Here is a 14,597-nt window from a genome sequence, read left to right on the forward strand (position 1 = left end):
TACACTTATTGGACTCTCGACTTAACATAAAAAAACATTGCTCTGAAGGATAATAATATTGGTGTGCTCTAATATTTTATCAGAATGATGAACATTCCTCTGCTAGGGCTTAAGGATAGGAAGCTCTGTAGTAATTCTCTTTCATGGATGTGGCTTGATCAGAGACAATTAAACCCAAGACAACAATATTAACAAAAATAACACATGAAATCTCAACCAAAAGTTTTAGGGTGTGTAAATTCAGTTTGTCACAAAATCCCTTGTTAATGGGGAAGCTTCTTGAACATGATTTCAATTCATCCCTCCAACAAAAAATATATAGGCACATAATTAGCTGTGGGTATATCTACTTACAAAACATCCAGTGTCTGCTCACAGAACGTGGTAAACGAGCACGATGGAGAGAATTCAGTTACGGGGAAGGTTACACCCCAGTGGGATACTGTGAGCTGGAGCTATCAAAGCCCCTGTGCTGCACCTACTAACCCCCAGAGAAGGGCTCACTACTCGGGGAGGGTTGTGGTGTAGAGCAGCAGGGGGGTCATGGAGATCTGGAGGTTAGCTAAGTGTGCCTGCAAGCTTTTGGCTTGTATTACGATCAGGATGTTGTTGTGGGTTGAACCGTGTCCCCTCAAAATATGTGTTGGGATTTTAACCCCTATACTTGTAGATGTAATCCTTTTTGGGAATAGGTTTTTCTTTCTTATCTTAATGAGGCCTGGTGCACAGTGGTTAAATACTCAGCAGCTAACTGAAAGGTCAGCAGTTCAAACCTACTGCTTCATGGGAGAAAGGTGTGGCAGCCTGCTTCTGTAAAGATTATAACGTTGGAAACCTATGGGGGCAATTCTACTCTGTCTCATAGGGTCCCTATGTATCAGAATCAACTCGAAGGTAACAGATTTGTTTTTGTTTCTATCAGTGTAGGGTGTGTTCTTAACCTAATTGTTTCTGAGTTATAAGAAGAACAGATTAGACACAGAGGCAAATGTGTACTGGGGAAGACAGATGCCATTTAAGGATCATCAACAAGCTAAGGAACCAAGGAAGGCCCAGAGCTACCAACAAGGAAAAACTGACATGGCCGATACCCTTTGACTTATAGCCTCTAGAATTGTAAGAAAATAAATTTTGGTTCTTTAAAGCCACTCACTTGAGGTGTTTTTGTTACAGCAGCACAAGGAAAGTAAGACAGGTGGTTTCTAGGGTTCCTAGAAGTAGGACCTACTTCCTCCACCTTTCTTGGTCAGCACTGAAGGACAAAGGGGTCTTGTCTATGGGGAGGTGCTGGGGGTGGTCCCTGCCATTTCTGACTTCAGTCAGGAAGTTGCACCTACATACACGTTTCTGGGACCTGAGGGAGCACTGGTTACCCCCAGGGCAGCAGATATTACTGCCAAATACAGTCAGGTAGGTGAAGAGAACTGTCTGGGCACATTATACACAATCCAAGAGAAAAGCATAAAGCCAGGTGGTGTCTAGGGGGGCATGTTGCTGTTTGTTTGTTTTTGCCTGCTTCCTTCCCCATCACCCCAAGAGGCTGAGTCAGAGAAAAAAAAAAGAGAGAGCCAAGAGGTGGGCCCAAGATGGTGGAGTAGTCAGACGCTTCCTGTGGTCCCTTTTATAACAAAGACCAAAAAAAAAAAAAAAAAGTGAATCAATGATATGTGACAATCTAGGAGCCCCAAACATCAAAGACAAAGTTCAGGAATCAGACTGAGTGGTAAGGGGAGAGAGAGACAATTCAGAAGCAGCTAGACGTTGCCAGACCTGACCTGGCCAGCACCAGCAGCCTACAGGCTGGATGGGCTGGGACTTGTGGTGCTCCAGACATATTTCCCACATCGGGAGAGACTGAACAGCAGAGCTTGCTCAAGCCTCCGGAACCTGTGAGAAATGGTGCTCGGTCAGAGAAAGATAGGTACAAGCATCTCACTTACCTCATGGATCAAAAAAAAAAAAAAACCCACTTTTTGGGAAATACCTCTCTCCCATTTACCTGCCCCCTCCCTGCTCTGCTCCAGGTCCTAGGCCAGCTTCAGCGATTGCTGCTCTCCCTGGACCAGAAGTAGGACATATCGTACACCCTGAGCCATTCTCCTGGCTTTGGAGAGGGAAGAAATTAACAAATGAAAAAATCTCCCAGCTCTCCTGAGCCAGGAACTCAGGGCAGGCAACAGCCGCTTTACCTAAGCACAGGCATAAGGAGTCCATGGACTTTGAATGCCTTTCACCCCTGCATAGACCTCTGTGGGCCCATTTCAACTGTGTAGGCCCTTATTAGCGCAACATAACAGGATATATACCTGAAGCCTATTTTCATCTGTATCTGCTATAACGGAGAGTGGTAGGTTCATGACATTTGACACCACCCTGCCCATTAAGCAGGGTCCTCACCTACCTGCATTAGGGGCCTAAGGACTGAAGGCTCCACTCACTCCACCCAGCCACTTGCAGCAGGGGTCTAAGAATAGTTGGTGACTCCCAGTCCTTACAGCCAACAGCATTGGATTCCCAAAGTCCAGCTGCAAAACCCACCTACCTACATGCTGTAGGGAACAGGGATGTGACTTCCACCCAGACACTCAGGAGCAGCAGTAAGCCCCCTGCCTTGATCAGCACATAACCCCCTACTTCAGCCAGACATCTATGCCTACTCCAATCACTCCCACCTATCTAGGGCTATAGGTGAGAGCCTACACCACACAGTTGATGACTGATGACCTGGACACCTAAGCTGAATCCACACAAAAAAAGTAAATGGACTCCTGGGCTCACATACCTAGTAACAGCTCTCCACCTGGTCACAGAATGTGAGAGCTTCAGGGACACCAATAATCAGTGTAGCTTACATGACCAGCCTATTTGGGCATATCAAAACAAAACAAAAGAGGCCAGGACACAGAAAGCAAACATAAAATAAATAAAGATAATAACTTATTGATGGCTCACAGACAATAGTCAATATCAAATCACATAATGAGGCAGACCATGGCGGCTTGAGCAAGCAACCAAAACAAAGAACAAAGAAACCTCCTGGAGGAAGATAAGGAATTGGAGTTACCAGAGGCAGAATTCAAAAGGTTAACATACAGAGCTCTTCAAGAGATCAGGAAGGAGATCAGGCAAAACCCTGACCAAGCCAGAGGACACACAGACAAAGCAAAAAAGAAACTTAAGAAGGTTATATAAGAGCATAATGACAAATTTAGCAGGCTGCAAGAACCCATAGAGAGACAGCAAACAGAAATCCAAAAGATTAACAATAAAATTTCAGAATTAGACAACTCAGTAGAAAGTCACAGGAGCAGAATGGAGGCAATGGAAGTCAGAATTAGTGAGATTGAAGATAAAGCACTTGACATCAATTTATTTGAGGAAAAATCAGATAAAAGAATTTAAAAAAAAGGAAGACACCCTAAGAATTATGTGGGGCTCTATCAAGAGGAAAGACGAGAAGATATCTATTCAAGAAGCTCATCGACCCCCACACAGGGTAGATCCCAAAAGAAAGTCACCAAGACATACTAAAATCGAACTTGCCAAAACCAAAGATAAAGAGAGAATTATAAGAGCTGCTAGGGATAAACAAAAACTCATCTACAAAGGAGAGTCAGTAAGACTAAGCTCTGACTACTCAGCAGAAACCATGTGGGCAAGAACGCAATGGGATGACATATACAAAGCCTTGAAGGAAAAAAAATGCCCAGCCAAGAATTATATATCCAGCAACTGTCTCTAAAATATGATGGCAAAATTATGGCATTTCCAGATAAACAGAAGTGAAAGAATTTGTAAAAACCAAACCAAAATTAAAATAAATACTAAAGGGAGTCTAGTTAGAAAATCAATAACTTCATATAACAATCCAAGACTAGAACACAGGACAGAACAACGAGATATCAACCCAGATAGGGAAGTCACAAAAATAAATCAAAGCTAAAACACTGAAATAGGGAAACAGAGACGTCAATATGTAAAAGATGACAACATTAAAACAAAAAAGAGGGACTAAATAATGTAGTCATAGAACTTTCATATGGAGAGGAAGTCAAGTCGATATCAAGAAATAAAAGATTGGTTTAAACTTAGAAAAACAGAGGTAAATACTAAGGTAACCACAAAGGAAACTATCAATCCTACACATCAAAATAAAAAACAAGAAAAACATAAAGACTCAACAAATACAAGATGAACAAAAATGAAAAAGATGAAAAGAAAATAGCAACTCAGCACAGAATATTAAGTGGAACAAAGAAACTGTGAACACCACACAAAAAAATACATCAAAATGACAGCACTCAGCTCATACCGATCGATAATTATGCTGAATGTAAATGGACCAAATGCACCAATAAAGAGACAAAGAGTGGCAGAATGGATAAAAAAACATGATCCGTCTATATGCTGCCTACAAGAAACACACTTTAGACTCTAAGATACAAACTAAAACTCAAACGGTGGAAAAAAATATATCAAGCAAACAACAATCCAAAAAGAGCAGAAATGGCAATATTAATCTCTGGCAAAATGGACTTTAAAGCAAAATCCACCACAAAGGGTAAGGAAGGACACCATACAATGATTAAAGGGTCAATACACCAGGAGGACATAACCATAATAAATATTTATGCACCCAAGGACAGAGCTCCAAAATACATAAAACAAACTCTAACAGCACTGAAAAGAGAAATAGGCAGCTCCACAACAATAGTAGGAGGCTTCAACACACCACTTTCGGTGAAGGACAGAACATCCAGAAAGAAGCTCAATAAAGACACGGAAGATCTAAATGCCACAACCAGCCAACTTGACCTCGTAGACATATACAGAACACTCCACCCAACAGCAGCCAAGTATACCTTCTTTTCCAGTGTACATGGAACATTCTCTAGAATGGGCCACGTATTAGGCCACAAAGCAAGCCTTAAGAGAATCCAAAACATCGAAATATTACAAAGCAACTTTTGTGACCAGAAAGCTATAAAAGTGAGAAATCAACAAAAAAAGCAAGTAAAAAAAAAATCAAATACATGGGGACTGAACAACCCCTTGCTCAAAAACTACTGGGTTATAGAAGAAATCAAGGGCAGAATACAGAAATTCACAGAATCAAATGAGAATGAAAACCCATCCTACCAGAACCTTTGGAACACAGCAAAAGCAGTGCTCAGAGATCAATTTATAGCACTAAACACATACATCCAGAAAGAAGAAAGGCCAAAATCAAAACATTAACCCTGAAACTCAAACAAGAAGAAAGAGAAAAGCAAGAGAAGCCCACGGGCACCAGAAGGAAGGAAACAATAAAAATTCAAGTAGAGTTAAATGAAATAGAGAATAGAAAAAAACAGTTGAAAGAGTTAACAAGATCAAAAGCTGGTTCTTTGAAAAGATCAACAAAATTGATAAACTATTGGCAAAACTGACAAAAGAAAAACAGGAGAGGAAGAAAATAACCCAAATAAGAAATGAGATGGGAGATATCACACCAGACCCAAATGAAATTAAAAGGATCATAACAGAATACTATGAAAAATTGGACTCCAACAAATCTACAAGATACTGGAAAACCTCAACAACAAATGAAAAGTAACCCAATTAAAAAATGGGCAAAGGATATAAACAGGCACGCCACCAAAGAAGACATTCAGATACGTGAGGAAATGCTCATGATCATTAGCCATTAGAGAAATGCAAATCAAAACTACAATGAGATACCATCTCACCCCAACAAGGCTAGCATTAATCCAAAAAACAAAATAATAAATGTTGGAGAGGTTGTGGAGAGACTGGAACACTTATATACTGCTGGTGGGAATGTAAAATGGTACAGTCACTTTGGAAATCGATTTGGCCCTTCCTTAAAAAGCTAGAAATAGAAGTACCATACGATCCAGTAATCCCACTCCTTGGAATATATCCTAGAGAAATAAGAGCCTTCACACGAACAGATATATGCACAGCCATGTTCATAGACTCCATCAGCCTGAGACCAGAGGAGCTAAATGTTGCCCTGCCACTACCGATGACCGCCACGACAGGGAACAAAACAGAGAGTTCCTGACAAAGCAGGAGAAAAGTGGGGTGGAGAACTCAAATTCACATAAAAAGACCAGACTTAATGGTCTGACTGAGACTACAGAAACCCCAGAAGACATGGCCCTTGGACTTTCTATTAACCCCAAACTAAAACCATTCCTGAAGCCAACTCTTCAGACAAAGATTAGACTGGACTATAAAACAAAAAATAATACTCGTGAAGAGTGTGCTTCTTAGTTCAAGTAGATACATGAGACTAAATTGGCAGCTCCTGTCTGGAGGCAGGATGAGAAGGCAGACAGGGACAGGAGCTGATTGAATGGACACGGGAAACCAGGGGTGGAAAGTGGGAGCGTGCTGTCACATTATAGGGATTGCAACTAGGGTCATAACAATATGTGTATAAATTTTTGTACGAGAAATTAACTTGAGCTATAAACTTTTGTCTAAAGCACAATAAATAAAAAAAAGGTGTCATTTCTCCTACTGGTTGAGTAGTATTCCATTGTACGTATGTACCACATTCTGCATATCTATTCATCTGTTGATGGGTATTTAGGTTATTTCAGCTTTTGGCTATTTTGAATAGTGTTGCAATTAACATTGGTGTAAAGTATCTATCTGAGTCTCTGCTTTCAAGTCCTTTGAGTACATACCTACGAGCGGAATTGCTGGGTCGTATGGTAAAAAAAAAAAACAACCATTGCCATTGAGTGGATTCCAAGTCATAGCAACCCTGAAGGATAAAGTAGAACTGCCCCATAGGGCTTCCAAGGAGTGCCTGATGGATTCAAACTGCTGACCTTTTGGCCAGCAGCCATAGCTCTTAACCAGTGTACCACCAGTGGTTAAGAGCTATGGCACCACACTGTTTTCCACCATGGCTGTACCATTTTGCTTTCCTACCAGCAATGGGTAAGGGTTCTGTGATAGTTAAATCTGTGTGTCAACTTGGCTGGGCCATGATTCTCAGTGGTTTGGCAGTTATGATGTAGTTTTGCAGCTATGTAATGATGTAATCAGCTCCATAATGAGATCTGATGTAATGTGATCACCTCTGTGATGAGATCTCCTATGAGAAGCCAATCAGTTGAAAGGGAATTTACTTGGGGGTGTGGCTGCATCCAATATATGTGGACTTTCTGGCAAACCTGGCAGGTTTTGCTCTCTTTGGATTCTGTATCTGTCTCCTGTTCATCTGACGTCTGGTTCTTGGGACTGGAGCTAGCAACTTACCCACTGATTTTGGGATTCGTCAGCCTCCACAGCCTGTGAGCAGGTGACCTGCCAGCTTACCTACCAATCTTGGGATTCATCAGCCTCTGCAGCCTGTGATCCAACAATCTGCTACCTTACTTGCAGATGTCGGGTTTGTCAGCCCCTGCAGCTACATGAGTCAGGAGAAGCCTCGAGCCTGACCTATGGACTTGGGACATTCCAGCCTCTACAACCGCATGAGCCATTTCTTTGATATAAGTCTCTCTCTAAATACATATATGTTGTTGTTAGGTGCCATTGAGTTGGTTCAGACTCATAGCAACCCTACAGGACAGAGTAGAACTTCCCCATAGGGCTTCTAAGGAGCGGCTGGTGGATTTGAACTGCCGACCTTTTGTTAGCACCTGAGCTCTGAAACACTGTGCCACCAGGCTATATAAAATATGCTTCACTGGTTTTGCATCTCTAGAGAACCCAGCCTAAGACATTTGGTACTGAGAATGGTTCTAGAGAAAGAAAATTGTAAGGATGAGTTTTCTAAATTGGTTTTCAAGTCTGGTTAGTCTTAAAGATGTTGATGACTCTGCTTCTGCTGGTAAAGGGGGCACTGGTAATCTATGGTATCAGGTGGCAATAGAAATACACAAAATATCACCACCAATAGATCATGTATTGATGAGAGGCAAGGCTCTGGGTGATCGCATGTTTGATACCTATCTACAATTTTGTCAGAATGAGAAGTATTGAAAGCTGGTTGGTTGGTCCTACTTTCATCAGACAAAGTCACAAAAGAAAGAGATGATCTCAGGGCTTCAGAGTTACAGCTGAAGTGCCACATAAACGACCTCGAAATTTCCACTTGTTCCTTGAAAGAAAGGCTTATTTCTTGTAGTAACAGAGCTGATATTGCCAAAAACCAAACCCAGAGTCTTATTGTAAAAGTGAATTTATTACAACACCAGTTGGATTCCCAACCTCAAATGTTGTCTGAAAGTTAAATTGGGCATTGATTGGGAAGAAATGGGATCCTGAAACTTGAATTGGGGAGACATGGGCAGATAATCAAGATGCTGGTGACACTGAGCCCTCGAATTCCATTGATTCAGTCCTGGCAACAGAACCAGCCCTCTCACTCTCATCTGGTGAGATTAATCCAGCTGCAAGTCTGAAGAGCCTTTGCCTGAGTCATACCCTGAGGAGGATTCTGAATCATTGCCTGGGGCATCACCTGAGGCAGATGCCTTACAGCACATTGGTGAGTGTTCTCAGAACACATCTTCACCACCCATTTTTGCTTCTAAATCTATAACCAGACTTAAGTCCCAGTGAGCCCCAAAAGATGAAGTACAAAGCGTGATCATAGAGGAGGTACACTACACTCCAAAAGAACTGATTGAGTTTTCTAATATGTACCAACAGAAACCTGGGGAATATGTGTAGGAATGGCTATTAAGGGTGTGGGATAATGGTGCAAAGGACATAAACATGGATCAGCCTGATTTTATTGATATGGGCCCACTAAGCACAGATTCTTCATTTCGTGCTTTAGCTCAAGAGGTTAGGAAAAGATGTATGAATTTATTTGATTGGTTCGCTGAAACATGCATTATGCAATAGCCCACACTAAATCAAGTGAAGTGCCAGAGCTGCCTTGGTATACTGAAATTCAAAGACTTGGAAAAATTGGCATGTTAGAGTAGATTTATCAGGTTAGACCCAAAGATGTACACCTGGAGTGCCCAGAGGAAACACCTTCTACAAAAATGGTAGGGAAAAAATTTGTGAAGGGAGCTCCAGCATTCTTGAAGACTGCTGTGATTGCTATTTTATGTCAGTCAGACTTGACAGTGGGAACTGTCCTAACTGAATTAACACGCTTAACTACAATGGGGCTGATTGGCCCCCAAAGTGGTAAGGGACAAGAGGTGGCTTACCATAATGGACAACAGAGTCAAAGCAGTAATCAGGATAGTCTGACTCATATAGACTTATGGCATTGGCTACTTAGTCACGGGGTCCCTAGGAGTGAAATAGGTAGGAAATCTACTGATTATTTACTTGATCTGTACAAGCAGAAGAATTCTAGTTCAACTGAACAGGAGTCTAACTCGAATCGCTAGAATAGAGAGTCACGGCCCCTCCATCAAATCCCAGACTTGAGACAGTTTATAGATTCACAATCCCTTGAATGAAGGAGAGGCCAGGTGCCCTTGAGGAAGGACCCCACTATATTACCAAAATTTCATGCTGTTAATCTTTCTCCCAGCCTTCCCCAAAGGAATATACAGCCTTTTACGAGAATGACTGTTCACTGGGGAAAAGGAAATAATCAGACTTTTTAGGGATTACCAGACACTGGCTCTGAACTGACACTAATTCCAGCAGACCCGAAACATCACTGTGGCCCACCAGTCAGAGTGGGGCATATGAGGGTCAGGTTATTAACAGTGTCTTAGTTGACTTTTGGCTCACAGTGGATCCAGTGGGTCCCCCAACCCATCATGTAGTGGTTTCCCCAGTTCCAGAATGCATAATTGGAATAAACATACTCAGCAACTGGCAGAACCCCCACAGTAGATTCCTGACATGTGGATTAAGGGCTATTGTGGTAGGAAAAGACAAGTGGAAGCTATTAGAACTGCCCCTACCTGGGAAAATAGTAAATCAAAAGGAATACCACATTCCAGGAGGGATTACAGAGATTACTGCCACCATCAAGGACTTGAAGGATAAAAGGGTGTCAATTCCCACCACATCTTCATTCAACTTGCCTATTTGGCCTGTGCAAAAAAGATGGCTCTTGGGGAATGACGATAGATTACTGAAAACTTAATCGGGTGGTGACTCCAATTGCAGTGGGTGTTCCAGATGGGGTTTCATTGCTTGAACAAATTAATATATCTCCTGGTACATGGTATGCAGGTATTGATCTGGCTAATGCCTTTTTCTCCGTACCTGTTTTGAAGGATTGCCAGAAGCAGTTTGTCTTCAGCTGGCAAGGCCAGCAACACACCTTTTCTGTCCTGTCTCAGGGGTATATCAACTCTCTAGCCCTAAGTAACAATTTAGTCCGCAGGGAACTTGATCCTCCTTCCCTTCCACAAGATGTCACACCGGTCCATTGCATTGATGGTATTATGCTGATTGGATCTAGAAAGGAAGAAGTGTCAATGACTCTGGACTTATTGGTAAGACATTGGCATGCAGGAGGGTGTGAAAATAATCTGAAAAAAATTCAGGAGCCTTCCAACTCAGTGAAATTTCTAGGGGTCCAGTGGTGTGGGGCATGTCGAGATATGCCCTCTAAAGTGAAGAAGTTATTGCATCTGGCCCCTCCCAGAACTAAAAGGGAGGTACAATGCCTGCTGGGCTCCTTTGGGTTTTGAAAGCAACATATTCCTCATTTATGTGTGCTACTCTGGCCTATTTATCAAGTGACTGAGAAAGCTGCTAGTTTTGAGTGGGGCCCAGACCAAGAGAAGGCTCTGGAACAGGTTCAGGCTGCCATGCAAGCTGCTCTCCCACTTGGGCTGTATGATCTGGCTGATTCAATGGTGCTTGAAGTGTCAGTTGCAGATAGAGATGCTGTTTGGAGCCTTCGACAGACCCCTATTGGTGAATCACAGTGCAGACCCTTTGAATTTTGGAGCAAAGCCCTCCTATCCTCTGCAGATAACTACTCTCCTTTTGGGAAACAGCTTTTGGCTTCTTATTGGGCCTTAGTGGAGGCTGAATGCTTAACCATGGGCCACCAAGTCAACATATGGCCTGAGCTGCCCATCATGAACTACGTGCTTTCTGACCCACACAGCCATAAAATCAGACATGCACAGCTGCACTCCATCATTAAACGGAAGCAGTATGCATGAGATCAGGTTGGAGCATGACCTGAAGGCACAAGTGATTTGCATGAGGAAGTGTCCCAAATGTCCACAGTCTCCACTCCTGTCACCCTACCTTCCATTTCCCAGTCTGCACCTAAGGGCTTTTGGGGGGTCCTCATGAGCAGCTGACTGAGGAAGAGAAAACTAGTGCCTGGTTTATAGACAGTTCTGCGCGATATACAGGCACCATTTGAAAGTAGGCAATGGCAGCACTACAGCCCATTCTAGGAACTTCCTGATGGACAGTGGTGAACGGAAATCCTCCCAATGGGCAGAGCTTCCAGCAGTGCACCTGGTTGTTCACACTGCTTGGAAGGAGAAACGGCCAGATGTGCAACTGTATACTGATTCACCAGCTGTGGCCAATGATTTGGCTGGATGGTAACGGGCTTAGAAGGAACATGATTGGAAAATTGGAGACAAGGAGGTACGGAGAAGAGGAATGTGAACAGATCTCTCTGAATGGGCCAAAGAAGTGAAGATATTTGTGTCTCATGTGAATGCTTACCAAAGGGTGACTTCAGCAGGGGAGAATTTTAACAATCAACTCCATAGGATGATGAGTTCTGTGGAAATCAGTCATCCTCTTTTCCCAGCCATCCTGTCATTGCCCAACAGCTCATGAACAAAATGGCCACGGTGGCAGGGATGAAAGTTATGCATGGGCTCAGCAACATGGACTTCCACTCACCATGGCCGACTTGGCTACAGCCATTGTTGAGTGCCCAGTCTGTCAGCAGCAGAAACCAACACAGAGTCCTGGATGTGGCACCATTACTCTAAGTGATCAGGCAGCAACCTGGTGATGACAGGTTGATTACTTTGGACTGCTTCCATCATGGAAAGGGCAGCATTTTTGTTCTTACTGGAATAGACACACTGAATACGGATTTGCCTTCCCCATAAGCAATGATTCTGCCAAAACTACCATCCATGACGTTAGAACGCCTTATCCACCGTCGTATTATCCCATACAGTATCGCTTCAGATCAAGGGACTCACTTTGCAGCAAATGAAGTGTGGCAATGGGCCCATGCTCATGGAATTCACTGGTGTTATAATGTTTCCCGTTATAAACCCGGTTTAAGGTGTGTCTCTTGTAAACAGTATACAGTTGGATCATGTTTTTAAATTCATTCTGCCACTCTCTGCTTTTTGATTGGAACATTCAGTCCATTTACATTCACTGTAATTACTGATAAGAAGTGATTTACTTTTGCCATTTGCTGTATGTTTTTACGTGCCTTAAGCCTTTTTTGTCATTTTCCTTGACTACTGCGTGCTTTTGTTTTGTTGGTTTACTGTAGTGAGCCATTTTGGTTTCTCCTCCTTTCCTTTTGTGTATGTTTTTTAGATATTTTCTTAGTGATTACCACGAACATTACATTTAGCAGCTTGTTTTATTTATAACATCCTAGGGTAAGTCGGTAACATACTAGAAATCCTATACTTTTACCATTCCTCCCACTCCCACCCATTTTGTTATCACTAATAACATTTTTTTATGTGTCCTGTAACAATTTTATCATTTCTTTTTATACATTTATTAAAAAGCATAAAGGTCAAAACAATTACAATTATTAAGCTTGAACACCTATTACTAGCCCTTACACTTGGCCATGCAATTCACCTTTTTAGGAGTCTTTCTTTTTTACGTATGGCTTTGAATTACTTTCTAGTGTCTTTCCCCTTCCATCTGCAGAACTCCCATTAGTATCTTACATATGGCAGATCTGGTGGGTATGAACTCTCTCAGCTTCTGTTTGTCTTGGAATGTTTTGATTTCACCCTCATTCTGGGAAGATAGTTTTGCCGGGTATGGTATTCTTGGTTGACAGTGTTTTCCTTTCCACACTTTAAATATATCATTTCATTGCCTTCTGACCTCCAGTGTTTCTGAGGAGAAATCGGCATTTAATCTTATTGAGAATCCTTTGTATGTGACTGTTTGCTTTGCTCTGTTTTCAGGATTCTTTCATTTTCTTTACTTTTGAGAGCCTAACTATGATATGCCTTGCTGTGGATCCCTTTGGGTTTATCCTGCTTGGCGTTCTTTGAAGTTTTTGGATTTGCAGATTCATGTCTTTCACCAGATTAGGGAAATTTTCTGTCGTTATTTCTTCAAATATTCTTTCCCTTTCCATCTCTCATCTCCTTCTGGAATCCACATGGTGTGTGTCTTAGTTAACTGTAACAGAAATACCACAAGTGGATGGCTTTAACAAATAGAAATTTATTTTCTCACAGTTTAGGAGAACAGAAGTCTAAATTCAAGGTGCCAACCCCAGGGGAAGTCTTTCTCTCTCTGTCTGCTCTGGGGGAAGGCCCTCGTCATCAATCTTCCCACGAGTCTAGGAGTTTCTCAGCGCAGGGACCCTGGGTCCAAAGGACATGCTCAGCTCCCAGCTTTTCTTTCTTGGTTCCTCTCTGCTCGATTACGTCTTCTCTTCTTAGAAGGACATCAGTCATTGGATTTAGGTATCACCCTAAATTCAGGATGATTTGTTCTTGAGATCCTTAGCTAATTACTATGCAAGGACTCTAATTCTAAGTTCACATTCTGAGGTTCTGGGTGGACAGGAATTTTGAGAGGACACTATTCAATTCACTATGTTTTCAATTCTCTTGGGTGTATATCTAGGAAAAGAATTACTGGGTTAACTGTATTCATAACTGTTTGAGGAACTGCCAGAATGTTTTCCATAGCAGCTGCACCATTTTGTATTCCCACCAGCAATGTATGGGTGTTCCATATACTTGTTACAGTTGATCTTTTTGAAAAGACATTCTAGTGTATGTGAAGTGGTATGTCATTGTGGTTTTGAGTATCTTTTTATATGCTTATTGGTCATTTGTTTATTTTCTTTAGAGAAACGTCTATTCAAATTCTTTGCCCATTTTTTAATTAGGATATTTGGTTTGTAACACTGAGTTATAAGCTTTCTTTATATATTCTAGATACAAAACACTTATCAGATATATGATTTTCAAATATTTTCTTACATTCTGTTGTCTTTTCACTTTCTGGAAGGTGTCCTTTGAAGCAAAAATGTTCTTAATTTGATGAAGTCTAATTTATTGATTTTTTCTTTTGTTGCCATATCTAAGAATTCAATGCCTAATCAAGGTCTCAAAGATTTAACCCTATATTTTATTCTAAGAGCTTTACTGTTTTAGCTTTTACATTTAGGTCTGTGATTCATTTTGAATTGATATTTGTATATGATGTGAAGTAAGGGGGTTCAATTTGATTTGTTTTAACCACGACCACAATTAGGATACAGAATAGTTTCATCAGTTCAAAAATCTTTCTTGTGCAATCCTTTTGTAGTAAGATCTTCCCACCCTCCCTGGCAACCACAGATCTGTTCTCCATCTCTGTAGTTTGTCTGAGAAATGTCATATAAGGTATCTTGCCCTTTTGGCAACAGGGAACATTCAATATAATTTTCA

At 41.6% G+C, this 14,597-nt stretch overlaps 1 protein-coding gene across 1 annotated transcript in view; it reads right to left on the reverse strand.

The window, feature by feature from the left end:
• The window catches only part of TMC2 (transmembrane channel like 2), a 135,998-nt gene that overhangs the window by 116,962 nt on the left and 4,439 nt on the right, over positions 1-14,597 (reverse strand). The gene's annotated exons all lie outside the window — the stretch shown is intronic.

This window comes from Loxodonta africana, chromosome 24, assembly GCF_030014295.1.
Source record: "Loxodonta africana isolate mLoxAfr1 chromosome 24, mLoxAfr1.hap2, whole genome shotgun sequence".
NCBI classification, from domain to species: Eukaryota; Metazoa; Chordata; class Mammalia; order Proboscidea; family Elephantidae; genus Loxodonta; species Loxodonta africana.